The 18,278-nt window shown below is 46.3% G+C and overlaps 1 pseudogene across 1 annotated transcript in view; it reads right to left on the bottom strand.

The window, feature by feature from the left end:
- Positions 1-18,278, bottom strand: part of LOC311106156 (Fanconi anemia group J protein homolog) — an 81,124-nt pseudogene that overhangs the window by 41,142 nt on the left and 21,704 nt on the right. Inside the window, exons 5-10 of the transcript in view lie at positions 10,418-10,725; positions 6,201-6,422; positions 5,519-5,694; positions 5,066-5,198; positions 4,697-4,856; positions 4,379-4,553 (exon numbers count right to left, since the gene is read on the bottom strand). The product of the transcript in view is annotated as a Fanconi anemia group J protein homolog (transcript). The remainder of the gene's footprint in view (positions 1-4,378; positions 4,554-4,696; positions 4,857-5,065; positions 5,199-5,518; positions 5,695-6,200; positions 6,423-10,417; positions 10,726-18,278) is intronic.

Genomic DNA, 18,278 nt, shown 5'->3' with positions numbered 1-18,278 from the left:
GGTGGCAAAACCCTTGTTGGCAATCACAGAGGTCAGACGTTTGTTGTAGTTGGCCACCAGGTTTGCACACATCTCAGGAGGGATTTTGTCCCACTCCTCTTTGCAGATCTTCTCCAAGTCATTAAGGTTTCGAGGCTGACGTTTGGCAACTCGAACCTTCAGCTCCCTCCACATATTTTCTATGGGATTAAGGTCTGGAGACTGGCTAGGCCACTCAAGGACCTTAATATGCTTCTTCTTGAGCCACTCCTTTGTTGCCTTGGCTGTGTGTTTTGGGTCATGCTGGAATACCCATCCACGACCCATTTTCAATGCCCTGGCTGAGGGAAGGAGGTTCTCACCCAAGATTTGACGGTACATAGCCCTGTCCATCGTCCCTTTGATGCGGTGAAGTTGTCCTGTCCCCTTAGCAGAAAAACACCCCCAAAGCATAATGTTTCCACCTCCATGTTTGACGGTGGGGATGGTGTTCTTGGGGTCATAGGCAGCATTCCTCCTCCTCCAAACACAGCGAGTTGAGTTGATGGCAAAGAGCTCCATTTTGGTCTCATCTGACCACAACACTTTCACCCAGTTCTCCTCTGAATCATTCAGATGTTTATTGGCAAACTTCAGACGGGCCTGTATATACTTGCTTTCTTCAGCAGGGGGACCTTGCGGGCGCTGCAGGATTTCAGTCCTTCACGGCGTAGTGTATTATCAATTGTTTTCTTGGTGACTATGGTCGTAGCTGCCTTGAGATCATTGACAAGATCCTCCCGTTTAGTTCTGGGCTGATTCCTCACCATTCTCATGATCATTGCAACTCCACGAGGTGAGATCTTGCATGGAGTCCTAGGCCGAGGGAGATTGACAGTTATTTTGTGTTTCTTCCATTTGCGAATAATCGCATCAACTGTTGTCACCTTCTTACCAAGTTGCTTGGCGGTGGTCTTGTAGCCCATTCAAGCCTTGTGTAGGTCTAAAATCTTGTCCCTGACATCCTTGGAGACCTCTTTGGTCTTGGCCATGGTGGAGTTTGGAATCTGATTGATTGATTGTTTCTGTGGAGAGGTGTCTTTTATACAGGTAACAAGGTGAGATTAGGAGCACTCCCTTTATGAGTGTGCTCCTAATCTCAGCTCGTTACATGTATAAAAGATACCTGGGAGCCAGAAATCTTTCTGATTGAGAGGGGGTCAAATACTTATTTCCCTCATTAAAATGCAAATCAATTAATAACATTTTTGACATGCGTTTTTCTGGATTTTTTTGTTGTTATTCTATCTCTCACTGTTCAAATAAACCTACCATTAAAATTATAGACTGATCATGTCTTTGTCAGTGGGCAAACGTACAAAATCAACAGGGGATCAAATACTTTTTTCCCTCACTGTATATATATATATATATATATATTTGTGAGAAGAAAAGAAAACATATGGGGATTGGATGTGATGCAGACAATTACATTGATGGAACTTACAATCTATCTGCAATATTAAAGCTGATCTACCCCCTAAAAAATGTTTAACAAATAAAACACAAAATAAAAACACACGTACACTACCGTTCAAAAGTTTGGGGTCACTTAGAAATGTCCTTGTTTTACATGAAAACATACATGAAATGAGTTTGAATAGGAAATATAGCAAAATGCATAGGAAATGTAGTCATTGACAAGGTTAGAAATAATTATTTTTAATTGAAATAGTAATTGTGTCCTTTAAACTTTGCTTTCGTCAAAGAATCCTCCATTTGCAGCAATTACAGCCTTGCAGACCTTTGGCATTCTAGTTGTCAATTTGTTGAGGTAATCTGAAGAGATTTCACCCCATGCTTCCTGAAGCACCTCCCACAAATTGGATTGGCTTGATGGGCACTTCTTACGTACCATACGGTCAAGCTGCTCCCACAACAGCTCAATAGGGTTGAGATCAGGTGACTGTGCTGGCCACTACATTATAGACAGAATACCAGCTGACCGCTTCTTCCCTAAATAGTTATTGCACAGTTTGGAGCTGTGCTTTGGGTCATTGTCCTGTTGTAGGAGGAAATTGGCTCCAATCAAGCGCCGTCCACAGGGTATGGCATGGCGTTGCAAAATGGAGTGATAGCCTTCCTTCTTCAAGATCCCTTTTACCCTGTACAAATCTCCCACTTTACCACCACCAAAGCACCCCCAGACCATCACATTGCCTCCACCATGCTTGACAGATAGCATCAAGGACTCCTCCAGCATCTTTTCATTTGGTCTGCGTCTCACAAATGTTCTTCTTTGTGATCCGAACACCTCAAACTTAAATTAATCTGTCCATAACACTTTTTTTCCAATCTTCCTCTTTCCAGTCTCTGTGTTCTTTTGCCCATCTTAATATTTTATTTTTATTGGTCTGAGATATTGGCTTTTTCTTTGCAACTCTGCCTAGAAGGTCAGCATCCCGGAGTCGCCTCTTCTCTGTTGACGTTGAGACTGGTGTTTTGCGGGTACTATTTAATGAAGCTGCCAGTTGAGGACCTGTGAGACGTCTGTTTCTCAAACTAGACACTCTAATGTATTTGTCCTCTTGCTCAGTTGTGCACTTGGGCCTCCCACTCCTCTTTCTATTCTGGTTAGAGCCAGTTTGCGCTGTTCTGTGAAGGGAGTAGTACACAGCGTTTTACGAGATCTTCAGTTTCTTGGCAATTTCTCGCATAGAATAGCCTTCATTTCTCAGAACAAGAATAGACTGACAAGTTTCAGAAGAAAGTTATTTGTTTCTGGACATTTTGAGCCTGTATTCGAACCCACAATTGCTGATGCTCCAGATACTCAACTAGTCTCAAGAAGGCCAGTTGTATTGCTTCTTTAATCAGCACAACAGTTTTCAGCTGTGCTAACATAAAATGGTTTTTTAATGATCAATTAGCCTTTTAAAATGATAAACCTGGATTAGCAAACACAACGTGCCATTGGAACACAGGACTGATGGTTGCTGATAATGGGCCTCTGTACGCCTACATAGATATTCCATGAAAAATCAGTCGTTTCCAGCTACAATAGCCATTTCCACATTAACAATGTCTACACTGTATTTCTGATCAATTTGATGTTATTTTAAATGGACAAATAAAATGATTTTCTTTTGAAAACAAGGATATTTCTAAGTGACCCTAAACTTTTGAACGGTAGTGTACATGTGCACATGCGAGCACCAACACACACCCACCAACAGTGACATGAGAGGCGGCAGGTAGCTTAGTGGTTAAGAGCGTTGAGCCTAGTAACCGAAAGGTTGCTGGTTCTAATCCCCGAGCTGACTAGATGAAAAATCTGTCGATGTGCTCTTGAGCAAGGCACTTAACCCTAATTGCTCCTGTAAGTCGCTCTGCATAAGAGCGTCTGCTAAATGACTAATAATAATAATGAGAGAGCCAGCTGGTCCCTAAGTGGACTGGTGATGTGACACAGAGCCTGAATGGAAATCTATTATTCATGGAGGGAAGCATAACAAACAAAGGAGGACAAAGTATTTATCAATGGGCCCTTAGAAGTGTCTGGTTAACTGAAAGGGGATACAAGGTAATTGTTAGCCTACCGCTGTTTAAGAGATACCTATTAGGCCTACATTACAGCGCTATGGACTCCTAGGACCTCTTCCTTTGGCATTCTTTTGAAATCAAACAAAATGTCTCTACTCTACTTATTATCTCAACCTCATTCTCATACCAGTTGCGCCAAACTTGCTTACACACAGCAAGGATATCATGAGTACATTAAAGAACTCGACCTCAATATGTGGTCTCTAGCCCCTCCTGGTGGTAAACGCTAGGAACTGAAGACGATTTAAACAACATAAAGAGTGGTGAGTGAAAATTAGGAACACATCAGCTCAGTGGTTCTCAATGGTCGTGTTCAGTATGACACTTTGAAGCTAAACGTGTTGCAACAGAAAACGAAAATCTATTGGACATTTTTCAAAACATCCGTCCCCATTGAGGAGGGTAAGGACGTCCTTCTGTCAGGACAAAATTCATGAAGGACAAGACCCAGTTAGCAAAAAAAGAAGACTACAACAGTCAAATGTTATTCGGTTTTTTTTGCTTGGCTACAAGGTCCAGTTCCTTTCTGAGCATCGTTAACCATCATTTTCTGGATACTATGATAAAATCATTACCCATAACATCAGTGGTGAGGCTGAAATTAAGGTAGAGGTTTCTACTGAACTGTGACTTGCTGATGACGTGGCTGGCCTGAGAACGCCTGCCACACCCGCACACACGACCACACCCCTTAGGACGGGCAGCACTCAACGTAATATAATAATACGCTACATTTGCGTAACATGTACTTTTTTTCACCATATAAAAGGTGTATACACAGCATTCACTCTCCAGTACATCCTCCCCTGCTACACACCACGGCAGGGTTGAGGCACCAGAAGCTGAGTGTGTGTACGAGGGTCATGGTCTTGCCACTGTGGCGTCGGCGTCGGCGGTTGGGCCTCGCGAAGAAGCCCTATGCATCTGGAATGTCTGGAGCCGTGGTCCAAGTGTAGGTCTGCTGCAGCGCCACGCGGTAGTCCTCTGCAAACCTGACCACGGGAACATGACCAGGACAGAAGTGTTTGTCAGTAATCAAAAGTGTTTGTATAATGTATTTTGTAGTATGTTGTTGTGTTGGTCTTGTTTTTCACCCTGACTACAATACACATTTCCGAATTAGGACAATACAAATATTGACTGATCGTTAAATACTGATTCACAGTCCAGCACCATGAAGAGACTCTAGAGGACAGAGGAGCTGGCTGAGCTGATGGTTGGACCTCCACTGTGTCCTCTCTCTCGTTCACCAGCCCAACCCGCTCCTCCTTCTCCAACACCGCTGCCAGGTGCTTCTATACAGGGGGAGAGATGAGGGAGGAAGGGAGGGAGGGAGGGAGGGAGATGGGGAGAGAAAAGAGAGATGCTGTAGGCCTCTCTTCTAAACAAACAAACCTTGCAACAATAAATAAAAAGGGGGTGAAAGTGAAAGAGAGCAAAAGATAGGGATTGAGAGAGAGAGACAGGTGAGAGGAGACCTAGGTGATCAACAACATTATCTGACCTGCAGCATGGCAAAGGTGTCAGCGGTGATGCCCATGGTGTGGAAGAGTCCCAGAACCTCCTTGCCATTCCATACCTTACAGGACATCTCATACTCCCTCTCAGCCAGAACACTGCAGTGCTCCTGCATCCAGCTACACCACAGGAGGAACAGACAGAGAGAGACAGCGAGAGAGGCGGCCATCTTAGAACTATTGTTTGATACTGAGGAAAGCAAGTCAGTGAAGACATTCTTTACAAGTATTGATTACATTTAAATTCATGTTTAACTAAGATGGATTGATTAGTAGAGCAGTTGTGCTAGTGCTGACCTAGAAAGAAAAACATGCACCAGAAATAGATAGTTAGAGAAACAGTACTGTAGTTTCAGTAGGGGAGGAGGTTATGTGAGGGAGCTGCAGCAGAAAGCCCAGAGGGTTTAGGGTCTACCTAGAGGGGTTAGGGACTATCTAACTCCAGGAGGTTGTGGTCTATTTCCTTGAGCAGGGAGCAGCAGAAGGCTCGTAGGGGTTCGTGGTTGGACAGCAGCTGGGGTTTGTTCAGGGTGAAGCTGGCACTCTCCCTGGCACAGTCCTCTATGTTGTGGGCCTCATCCAGAACCACAATCTGACTCTTCAGGTTGATCTGCATCTGCAAGGGAGGAGAGGGGAAAGAGAGGAGGGGGAGAGGGGGAAGGAGAGGAGGGGGAGAAGGAGAGCATAGGGGTAGTGAGGAAAATATGACATACAGATGGCCTCCCCTCACTCCTCTCCCGCTCTACCCCAGTAGACATGCAGTGGGTTTGACCAGGTGGTAGTCAAGGAATATGTTCAGATAAAAGTAAAGGAGGACACATCTCTTCATTACTCACTCCTTCTCTTACTCCAACAACAATTCCCTCCATCCCTCGTTCCACCCTCCTCACCATCCCCCTACTGAGGGGGTCCAGTAGGTCGTTTTAGGGATAGAATACTACACCCATCTCTCCCTCCTCCTTATCCCAGTCTCCCTCCTCCTTATCCCAGTCTCCCTCCTCCTTATCCCAGTCTCCCTCCTCCTTATCCCAGTCTCCCTCCTCCTTATCCCAGTCTCCCTCCTCCTTATCCCAGTCTCCCTCCTCCTTATCCCAGTCTCCCTCCTCCTTATCCCAGTCTCCCTCCTCCCCTCCCCTCATGCTCCAGCAGGTAGTTGTGGGGACAGAAGACGATACAGGCGTCCTGCATGAGGTCCCTGGCAGCGTAGTAGGAGCAGGCCTTCAGCCAGCCTCCCAGACGAACCAGGTCCTCTAAGTCCCAGGCCTGGTGGAGACCATGGACCAACTGCAGAGTGTTCTGGTCCTGCATCTTGGGCACACCGTTTTTGAAGCGGCACGACACGCCCTGCATGTGGTAGGTAAGAGAGAGTAGGAGGGGTTGTTTTCATCCTTGACAATACACACATGAAAAATTATTAACTTCAGCGCACTGGTGACCTTGAGGATCTCTCAGAACCAACACTTTGGTCAATAGACCTTCATCATGGTTTATATACATGACATATACAGACACACGCTCAATATAGGCCGATATCAACATCAACTCTTCTGGCATTATCAATAGCTCGGGGTAATTCCCAAGCGGCAGTCTCCAGTCTCATGTACTAAGGCCCATTACCCGGTCATCAGAGGTGCCTCAGCTACCACCATGTCACAACCAGCCGGCTCCCCAGTGACACACACACACACACACACACACACACACACACACGTGTGACGACTATACTCCGTTACTGCCAAAGGCATGGAAAGAAAGGCAGCTATCAAAGGGGTGGGTGGGTCCTCACTTTCTGCCACACATCAAGGATAAACTTCAGCACTTAAAAAGGTTTTGTTTCAAACGGTTCAGTGTGTGTGTGTGGCGAAGGTGAAAGGATTAGCGTCCACTCAAGTAATTCTTATATTGGGGCAATGGCAGCTTAGGGGTGCGATTTGACTTTATGACTCCACAAAAAGGGAAAGCACAACAGGGGAGTCTTAACCCAATTGAGCTCAGTCAAAGCCAGAAGGTGGGGTGTATAGAGTTGTAACAAGAGACTGGCTTTAGACAGGGCCTAGGGGACTGGAGAGTGGAGGGGACGGAGGGATGAACAGGGCTGATAGAAGAAGGATGAGTGCGATGGAGCTGTGGCCATTCTATCCTCTGGGGTTGTCGCGGGGACACCCATTCTCTAACAGATCAGGATGTGACACTGTCACTGTGGCGACTGTAGACTGAGGCGGACAGGACAGATAAGACACCTCTGGTGACAGCGCAGTAGGGGCTTATTATACGATCAGTCTGACCTTTGTGTGTGTGTGTGTGTGTGTGTGTGTGTGTGTGTGCGGGCGAGTAATAGGCGCTCATTAAACTAGCCACCTCACCTCGAGGAGAACAGGAGTTAGGACTGTAACAGTAACACTGACTATAAAAAGTCTCCCTTCCGACACAAAACCTGTCTGAAGCCTTGTGACACGTCATTGTGCTAGAGAGACTGTCTGACCGATTGGGGATATTATGGGTGGTTATTGCCACCCGGGGCGATGGTGACGGGGTTGTCTGCCTGTCCTTTAACTGTGGGGTTGGGTTACGAAGCCATTCTTTCTAGAGCTCAGAGGCGGCTCGAATTCACTCCCTTTAGAGTGTCTGTCACTGGGATTAGAAACACCACTCAAACTCAGGATCGGAGGTGTGTGTGTTTCCATGTCTGAAGAGGTGTTGGTTTTCACAGCTGGATTGGGGTAAATCTCAGTTCAAAATAATTCAATTCAGGCCCAGTAATAGTCAACCAACTCCATTTAGAGTTAAGAGGGCAACACTAATGTAGCCTAGCTAGGAGCTGAAATGGTCTAAGCCCTGGGGTGGAGCAGAGCAAGAGGCCTGCACAACAAGACCCTTCTATTGGTGAAACTAAGGAAAACACTGTGTTACTACAAAGAAGGGCGGTAGGTGAGCTAGAGGTTAGGGAAGCGGGACAGCAACTGGACAGTCGTCAGTTAAATCCCAGGTTTGTGTGTATAGGGCTGCAAAGCTACCGGTAGTTTACCTAAATTAATTTAGGTAATTAACAGAAAATCTATGACAATCTGTCGTAACTTTGAATCACTTTTTTTTTTTTTAAGTATTCATATATAGTTTTCATTTTTTATATCTGTGTCCATATTGTCCATGAGTTTCTAGTAGATATACCATATGGTTCAAGAGAAATAGCATAATTAATGAAAAAAAGCATCTAATCAACAATGGCATTATTTTTCAATGAACTCTGCAACTCTTCCAACTATTAACTTTTTTCACAACTGCCACCAGTTTGACGCCAAAACATTGACAACAAATACATACTGACATAGTAAAATATACAGTGGGGAAAAAAAGTATTTAGTCAGCCACCAATTGTGCAAGTTCTCCCACTTAAAAAGATGAGAGAGGCCTGTAATTTTCATCATAGGTACAAGTCAACTAGGACAGACAAAATGAGGGAAAAAAATCCAGAAAATCACATTGTAGGATTTTTTATGAATTTATTTGCAAATTATGGTGGAAAATAAGTATTTGGTCAATAACAAAAGTTTCTCAATACTTTGTTATATACCCTTTGTTGGCAATGACACAGGTCAAACGTTTTCTGTAAGTCTTCACAAGGTTGTCACACACTGTTGCTGGTATTTTGGCCCATTCCTCCATGCAGATCTCCTCTAGAGCAGTGATGTTTTGGGGCTGTCGCTGGGCAACACAGACTTTCAACTCCCTCCAAAGATTTTCTATGGGGTTGAGATCTGGAGACTGGCTAGGCCACTCCAGGACCTTGAAATGCTTCGTACGAAGCCACTCCTTCGTTGCCCGGGCGGTGTGTTTGGGATCATTGTCATGCTGAAAGACCCAGCCACGTTTCATCTTCAATGCCCTTGCTGACGGAAGGAGGTTTTCACTCAAAATCTCACGATACATGGCCCCATTCATTCTTTCCTTTACACGGATCAGTCGTCCTGGTCCCTTTGCAGAAAAACAGCCCCAAAGCATGATGTTTCCACCCCCATGCTTCACAGTAGGTATGGTGTTCTTTGGATGCAACTCAGCATTCTTTGTCCTCCAAACACGATGAGTTGAGTTTTTACCAAAAAGTTATATTTTGGTTTCATATGACATTCTCCCAATCCTTTTCTGGATCATCCAAATGCACTCTAGCAAACTTCAGACGGGCCTGGACATGTACTGGCTTAAGCAGGGGGACACGTCTTGCACTGCAGGATTTGAGTCCCTGGCGGCGTAGTGTGTTACTGATGGTAGGCTTTGTTACTTTGGTCCCAGCTCTCTGCAGGTCATTCACTAGGTCCCCCCGTGTGGTTCTGGGATTTTTGCTCACCGTTCTTGTGATCATTTTGACCCCACGGGGTGAGATCTTGCGTGGAGCCCCAGATCGAGGGAGATTATCAGTGGTCTTGTATGTCTTCCATTTCCTAAGAATTGCTCCCACAGTTGATTTCTTCAAACCAAGCTGCTTACCTATTGCAGATTCAGTCTTCCCAGCCTGGTGCAGGTCTACAATTTTGTTTCTGGTGTCCTTTGACAGCTCTTTGGTCTTCGCCATAGTGGAGTTTGGAGTGTGACTGTTTGAGGTTGTGAACAGGTGTCTTTTATACTGATAACAAGTTCAAACAGGTGCCATTAATACAGGTAACAAGTGGAGGACAGAGGAGCCTCTTAAAGAAGAAGTTACAGGTCTGTGAGAGCCAGAAATCTTGCTTGTTTGTAGGTGACCAAATACTTATTTTCCACCATAATTTGCAAATAAATTCATTAAAAATCCTACAATGTGATTTTCTGGATTTTTTTCTTCTCAATTTGTCTGTCATAGTTGACGTGTACCTATGATGAAAATTACAGGCCTCTCTCATCTTTTTAAGTGGGAGAACTTGCACAATTGGTGGCTGACTAAATACTTTTTTTCCCCACTGTATATGTGTAAAATATATATATTACATATCTTTCATGCTGAAACCCTCATATTCAACACCAATGGCATTCAATAAGTTGATGGTTTATATTTAGGAAAATGTTTTACAGATTAATGTCATTATATTTTGTATTTGAAAATCTTATTTAATTATTTAATATATATTTTACATGTGATAAGGCCACACAGAGGGCCAGAGATAATCACAAACACCTGTAAAAATCTGAAGTACCCAATAGGGCCACTAAATGTCTTGTGACAGACTACATAAAATCCTTGAAAGATACCACATTTCTGGTAGTTTACTGGTAAATGTATAAAGTTTCCAGTAATATACCCTCCCTTTGCAACCCTATGTGTGTATTAGGTCTATGTGTGTAGGTCTGTATGTCTATACTCTACACACATTCTTCGCTTCCAGCAGTTCCTTGCAGCGTTTGTTGCGGTTGGAGTGAGGCACCATCTCTGGGTGGACACAGGTGTGGTCCCTACCGGACAGGATGGTCATGGGGCGGAAGAGTAGAGCGTACGCTTCATCTCGTGGGCGATCGGAGTGATCTGTTTGTGGGTGCGCGTGCCGAAGAAGATCTTGGGGACTTGTTTCTTGTTTCCCTCTTTGTCCTTGTCCTTCTCCTTTGAAGACTTCCCCTCGGCTCCTTTCTGGACACCTTTGGATGAGGCTCAGGGTTAGAGAGAGCAGGACACCACGGGGGACTAGTGGACACATGGAGGGAGAAGGAAGATAAAAGAACAAGAGTGTTGTTCTCTTCAGAGAATTGTGAAAAACATTTTTAAATTTTAGCAGACGCTCTTATCCAGAGCGACTTACAGTTAGTGAATACATTTTTTTTTTATACTGGCCCCCCGTGGGAATCAAACCCACAACCCTGGCTTTGCAAACACCATGCTCTATCAACTGAGCTACATCCCTGCCGGCCATTCCCTCCCCTACCCTGGGCCAATTGTGCGCCGCCCATGAGTCTCCCGGTCGTGGCCGGCTGCGACAGAGCCTGGATTCGAACCAGGATCTCTAGTGGCACAGTTTGCACTGCAATGCAGTGCCTTAGACCACTGCGCCACTCAGGAGTACATTGCTCACTATAAAAATATTAACACCAAACAAAAAGGTAAACCACCAATGCCAGACAATTGGTGAATCTCTTAACTGGTGAACGTTATATATGCTCTAGTAGTGAACATATAGGAAAGCATAGCAAGAATGTGTATCCACACAATACTGCCGGTCAGTCATGGTTAAATTACATGATCTAAGCTGATAGGTTGCCATTGTTGGGGATGTGAAAAGTGTAGCTGCTTTTTAATTGGCTGTTAGTAACCACAGACAATGTGTGGCGTCACTTTCTCTTGACACACAGGTGAAGCGTAGCCGACAGCGCTGCTGAAACCAATACCAGTCAGGTGCTCTTTTAAGTGGGACACTTTCCACCCCTTTCACTGCATCATCCACTCACCAGACCCAACCATGCAGACTAAACAAGCTAACCACAAATAGTATTGTTCACCACCAAGTTCTAAGCTAACCACATAGTGTTCTTTAGCTGTTTCCGTCAGAGGAAGTAAAATGTTCTCTTCTGACACTGTTTTGAAGTCACTCTGAATCTAAACCTTGAGCTTAGTGACTGCATAAGTCCTGCTTTTAAAAGAAAGACGTTCATCCCCTAAATAATAAGAAATCCCTCACTATTCATCTCTTCTCTTCCATCTGGCACCAACCGGTTTATATGCCTCACCATATAAACGAAAGCTCAGGGTGTGTATTACACCTCAATGCCAGCAGATCAAGCTAGCTGAGCCTGTGGTGCTTCAGTGGAGACTAGAAGGGTCAGGCGGTTCGGGTTACCCTCCTTACAGCTCCTTCTCAAACAGTGTTTGCCATTAAATATTACAATGTGTGTTAGGGGGCCCTAACTCAGCTCAGTCACTTTTCCCTTGATTGAACAGGTATTCACTCTGGGTGGTAGACAGACGCCCTCGCTCTCAGCATCACACATGGAGCAACAGGCAGCGGTGGTGAGTGGAATTGTCCAGTGTTGAATGAATGAGCCGGTATGTGTCTGTTGCAGAGGGCAGCCAACATCATCAGGCCCCCTGTTCGTTATCTACATTCCATTCCAGGGGGGTGTCTGCTCGCTGCTATGAGCCCATCAGAGCCCCAAACCGTGTCGTCTGCATCTCAGACGGGGACAGGGGCAGGCACGTAAAGGGATACCCTTGTCAGCGGTTTCCTGCTGCTGCCTCTTGACAAGGGCCTCTATTCAGCAGTGACTCCACCTCTCCCCCCCATCCGTCGATGAATAAGTAATTACAGTTGAAGTCGGAAGTTTACATACACAAAAAATTGTAGACCTTCACAAGTCTGGTTCATCCTTGGGAGAAATTTCCAAATGCCTGAAGGTACCACGTTCATCTAAACAAACAATAGTATGCAAGTATAAACACCATGGGACCACGCAGCCGTCATACCGCTCAGGAAGGAGATGCGTTCGGTCTCCTAAAGATGAACGTACTTTGGTGCGAAAAGTGCAAATCAATCCCAGAACAACAGCAAAGGACCTTGTGAAGATGCTGGAGGAAACAGGTACAAAAGTATCTATATCCACAGTAAAACAAGTCCTATATCGACATAACCTGAAAGGCCGCTCAGCAAGTAAGAAGCCACTGCTCCAAAACCGCCAAAAAAAGCCATACTACGGTTTGCAACTGCCCATGGGGACAAAGATCGTAGTTTTTGGAGAAATATCCTCTGGTCTGATGAAACAAAAATAGAACTGTTTGGCCATAATGACCATCGTTATATTTGGAGGAAAAAGGGGGTTGCTTGCAAGCCGAAGAACACCATCCCAACCGTGAAGCACGGGGGTGGCAGCATCATGCTGTGGGGGTACTTTGCTGCAGGAGGGACTGGTGCACTTCACAAAATAGATGGCATCATGAGGAAGGAAAATTATGTGGATATATTGAAGCAACATCTCAAGACATCAGTCAGGAAGTTAAAGCTTGGTCGCAAATGGGTCTTCCAAATTGACAATGACCCCAAGCATACTTCCAAAGTTGTGGCAAAATGGCTTAAGGACAACAAAGTCAAGGTATTGGAGTGGCCATCACAAAGCCCTGACCTCAATCCTATAGAAAATGTGTGGGCAGAACTGAAAAAGCGTGTGCGAGCAAGGAAGCCTACAAACCTGACTCAGTTACACCAGCTCTGTCAGGAGGAATGGGTAAAAATTCACCCAACTTATTGTGGGAAGCTTGTGGAAGGCTACTTTAAACGTTTGACCCAAGTTAAACAATTTAAAGGCAATGCTACCAAATACTAATTGAGTGTATGTAAACTTCTGACCCACTGGGAATGTGATTAAAGAAATAAAAGCTGAAATAAATCATTCTCTCTACTATTATTCTGACATTTCACATTCTTAAAATAAAGTGGTGATCCTAACTGACCTAAGAAAGGGAATTTTTACAAGGATTAAATGTCAGGAATGGTGAAAAACTGAGATTAAATGTATTTGGCTAAGGTGTACAACTGTATTTTCCATGATTTCGCAGTAGCAGGGATATGTGGAGGGGCCTATTTAACGTGGCAGCAGCAGCAGTTAAGGTGATCGGGCTGTGTTGCCCAGGTGAGGAGTGGAGCCGCAGAGCTCAGGAGTATAAATGGTCTGTTCCAACGATGTGGCCCCGCTGTAACCTGATCCTACTAGGGGCCCCTAGAGGGCCCTCTGTTTATTCATCATGTCAGCTCAGGGCTCTTTATACCATTAAAACCCACAGGAGCTGCCTCCTAAATGTTACCCTATTAACTTGCTTGTGGCTTCTCCCGACAGTGTTCATAAGAAAACCTCTCTTTAAAGATATCACCTGGTGTGTTCCAAACAGGACTAGCTTCATCCTTAATGTCAGGGCAGAGTGACAGTCAGAACCGTGCCCTGGATGTAGAGATGGTGGTGGTGTGGTTCTCAGTCCCTCAGTATCCTCTACGTAGACCTAGCTGATTCCAGCCCTGTGCGCCTTGAGTTTCAGCATTGCACAGCTGACACCTGAGAGAGAGGAGTCTCACACTCCGGGGGGCCAGGAGATGGTGGTGGGGGGTTGGCGGGGACAGGCTGGCTCTGTGTCGCTGGCGCCGCTCGCTGGACGCCAATTTGCTCCTCAGTCCTCAGCCTTCAAGATTCGAAATGCATTCCAATGGGAGGTGAGGTGCACATAAAAACACACACACAGGGTGGGCTGGCTGAGTCGCAAAAAGATGACTGCAGCGCCATCCTGATCAAATACCTTAAGAGACATGACATATACTAGCCATCACCCCTCTGCTCTGGGCTGTATCCCAAATGGCACCCTATTCCCTATAGGGTGCCTTACTTTTGAGCAGGGCCCATAGGGCTCTAGTAGTGGACTACAGTTGAAGTCGGAAGTTTACATACACCTTAGCCAAATACATTTAATCAACTTTTTTCACCATTCCTGACATTTAATCCTAGTAAAAATTCCCTTTCTTAGGTCAGTTAGGATCACCACTTTATTTTAAGAATGTGAAATGTCAGAATAATAGTAGAGAATGATTTATTTCAGCTTTTCTTTCTTTCATCACATTCCCAGTGGGTCAGACGTTTACATACACTCAATTAGTATTTGGCAGCATTGCCTTTAAATTGTTTAACTTGGGTCAAACGTTTCGGGTAGCCTTCCACAAGCTTCCCACAATAAGTTGGGTGAATTTTGACCCATTCCTCCTGACAGAGCTGGTGTAACTGAGTCAGGTTTGTAGGCCTCCTTGCTCGCAAACGCTTTTTCAGTTCTGCCCACAAACTTTCTATAGGATTGAGGTCAGGGCTTTGTGATGGCCACTCCAATACCTTGACTTTGTTGTCCTTAAGCCATTTTGCCACAACTTTGGAAGTATGCTTGGGGTCATTGTCCATTTGGAAGAATCATTTGTGACCAAGCTTTAACTTCCTGACTGATGTCTTGAGATGTTGCTTCAATATATCCACATAATTGTCCTTCCTCATGATGCCATCTATTTTGTGAAGTGCACCAGTCCCTCCTGCAGCAAAGCACCCCCACAGCATGATGCTGCCACCCCGTGCTTCACGGTTGGGATAGTGTTATTTTGTACCTGTTTCCTCCAGCATCTTCACAAGGTCCTTTGCTGTTGTTCTGGGATTGATTTGCACTTTTAGCACCAAAGTATGTTCATCTCTAGGAGACCGAACATATCTCCTTCCTGAGCGGTATGACGGCTCTTGGCTGATTTCTTAAAATTTTCCCATGATGTCAAGCAGAGGCACTGAGTTTGAAGGTAGGCCTTGAAATACATCCACAGGTACACCTCCAATTGACTCAAATGATGTCAATTAGCCCATCAGAAGCTTCTAAAGCCATTACATACTTTTCTGGACTTTTCCAAACTGTTTAAAGGCACAGTCAACTTAGTGTATGTAAACTTCTGACCCACTGGAATTGTGATACAGTGAATTATAAGTGAAATAATCTGTCTGTAAACAATTGTTGGAAAATGTACTTGTGTCATGCACAAAGTAGATGTCCTAACCGACTTGCCAAAACTATAGTTTGTTAACAAGACATTTGTGGAGTGTTTGAAAAACAAGTTTAATGACTCCAACCTAAGTGTATGTAAACTTCCGACTTCAACTGTATGTAGGGAATAGGGTGCCATTTGGTCTGCAACTGGCACAAGTGTGAGGCTCTGGGGACCAACGAATGGCCACCGAGCCCTCCCTCCTCAGAAAGCACCTGTTTACCCTTTTAGGTCCCGGGGCTCAGTAACCTGCGAGTGAACCCCATTCAATATTTATCCCTGGCTTTCACAGATCAGCGGCGAGGCAAGGCAAACCGTCTTAATTAAAAGTGGAGCTCTATCCCTTCAAAGAGACCCATTCAGGACATCAGTCAGCAGCTCACAGCAGAGAGGAGCCGGTCAGGTATCAGACGGGGAAACCCAACACGAACAGCGGGAGGGGACTTTCTTCTCCTTCCACCGCCTCTTAATTTCCCTCTACCTATTCATTTTCCCCCCTCCTCTTCCTGCCTTATGAAGCCTAAACACAACCTAAATTACATAACACATTCACTTGGCGCACAAGAAATGTGAGAACAATGCCAAAGGTATGTGATGGAGCAGGGCCACATATTAAGTGGGCTATGCTGCCACCCAGTGGACACAATGTAGTACTTGGGTAGATGTTCAAAATTAGGTCGCTGTACAACAAAAATATTTCTCTTCATGGATTCTAATGGTAGGCATTAAGGTGGTAGTCAGTTGAGCTGATCCTAGATCAGCATTAAAAAGCAACATATCCTTAGTTTAGAATAGTTGTACTCACAGCACTGTGCCTCAGGGGGCAGGTCCATCGGTTAGGGCTGGGCGATATTGCCAAAATATCATTTCACAATATTTTTCAAATTTTTGACAGTACAACGGTATTTGACTGTATTTTATGTTTCTGAATAATAAAAGTTCTAAATATGTTTTCTGAGTAGTTTATGGCAGCAATTCTAAGTGATTTGAATGGGCTTTCTACATTCTGATGGTTTTATACTCAATCAAACTAAATCAAATCAAAGTTTATTGGTCGCGTTTAGCAGATGTTGTAGCGGGTGCAGCAAAATGCTTCTGTTACTAGCTTATGTTACAATGCAGTAAAATGTGAAAGAGTACACAATAATAAAAAAATACAAAATACAAAACAAAACAAAATTCAAGAAATTGTCACACCCTGGCTCTGGGGACTCTATATGTTGAGCCAGGGTGTGTAAATTCTATGTGTTTATGTTCTATGTTGTAGATTCTAGTTGTTCTATTTCTATGTTGGCCAGTGTGGTTCTCAATCAGAGGCAACGAGTGTCAGCTGTGGCTGGTTGTCTCTGATTGGGAACCACATTTAAACAGGCAGGAGAGGAGAAGATCCCACCACCACAGGACCAAGCAGCGTGTCCAGGAACACACGCAGGAGGTAACTCTAGTGGATGTCCTCCTCGGTTGGGGGCAGATTACGGAGGAGGAGGCCGTCCGGTACCGGAAGGCTATGAAGGGGGAGACCCAGGCAGGAGAGGAGAAGCGGCGCCAACCGGGCCGTGGTCGGACAGGCGAGAGGCACCCCCAAGAAATGTTTAGGGGGGGCACACGGCATGGGCGATGGGGCAGCAGGAGGCTGCCACAGGGCGAATTGGGAGATTAGGAGAGGAGGCCACCGGGTTTGGGGGGCCGGATGGCAGGTTGGCGGAGCCTGGATGTAGAGCAGAGCCAACTCCCCGTACTCAGGCATGGCAGCATGAGCCTGGGCAGGTTCCGGGGTATGCGGAGCTGCGTACTGTGCCACGAGTGGTCCGGCATAGTCCGGTACGTCCTGTGCGAGCACCCCGCACGTGTCGTGCGAAGGTGGGCATGCAGCCAGGACGGAGTGTGCCGGCTCAGCGCTCGTGGCCTCCAGTGCCCCTCCTCGGTCCCGGATATCCTGCGCCAGTGTCACGTGCTGTTATGCCAGTACGTGTACACAGCCCTGTACGTCCTGTGCTGATGCCTCACACAGAGTGTGTGAAGGTAGGCATTCAGCCAGGACGGGTTGTGTCAGCTCTTCACTCCAGGCCTCCAATCCGTCTCCACAGCCCAGCCCAGCCTGTTCCTGCTCCTCGCACCAAGCCTACGGTGCGCGTCGCCAGCCCGGCTCGGCCTGTTCCTGCCTCTCGCACCAAGCCTACGGTGCGCGTCGCCAGCCCGGCCCGGCCTGTTCCTGCCCCTCGCACCAAGCCTACGGTGCGCGTCGCCAGCCCGGCCCGGCCTGTTCCTGCCCTTCGCACCAAGCCTACGGTGCGCGTCGCCAGCCCGGCCCGGCCTGTTCCTGCCCTTCGCACCAAGCCTACGGTGCGCGTCGCCAGCCCGGCCTGTTCCTGCCCCTCGCACCAAGCCTACGGTGCGCGTCGCCAGCTCGGTCCGGCCTGTTCCTGCTCCCCGCACCAAGCTAATGGTGAGCGTCGCCAGCCCGGCCCGGCCTGTTCCTGCTCCCCGCACCAGGCTAATGGTGCGCGTCGCCAGCCCGGCCCGGCCTGTTCCTGCTCCCCGCACCAAGCTAATGGTGCGCGTCGCCAGCCCGGCCCGGCCTGTTCCTGCTCCTCGCACCAAGCTAATGGTGCGCGTCGCCAGCCCGGCCCGGCCTGTTCCTGCTCCACGCACCAAGCCAGGGGTGCGCATCGTCAGCCCGGTCCGGCCCGTTCCTGCTTCC

The sequence above is a fragment of the Coregonus lavaretus genome (genome assembly GCF_964263955.1).
Source record: "Coregonus lavaretus genome assembly, chromosome: 30".
NCBI classification, from domain to species: Eukaryota; Metazoa; Chordata; class Actinopteri; order Salmoniformes; family Salmonidae; genus Coregonus; species Coregonus lavaretus.
This window is presented reverse-complemented; position numbering and strand designations above follow the sequence as displayed.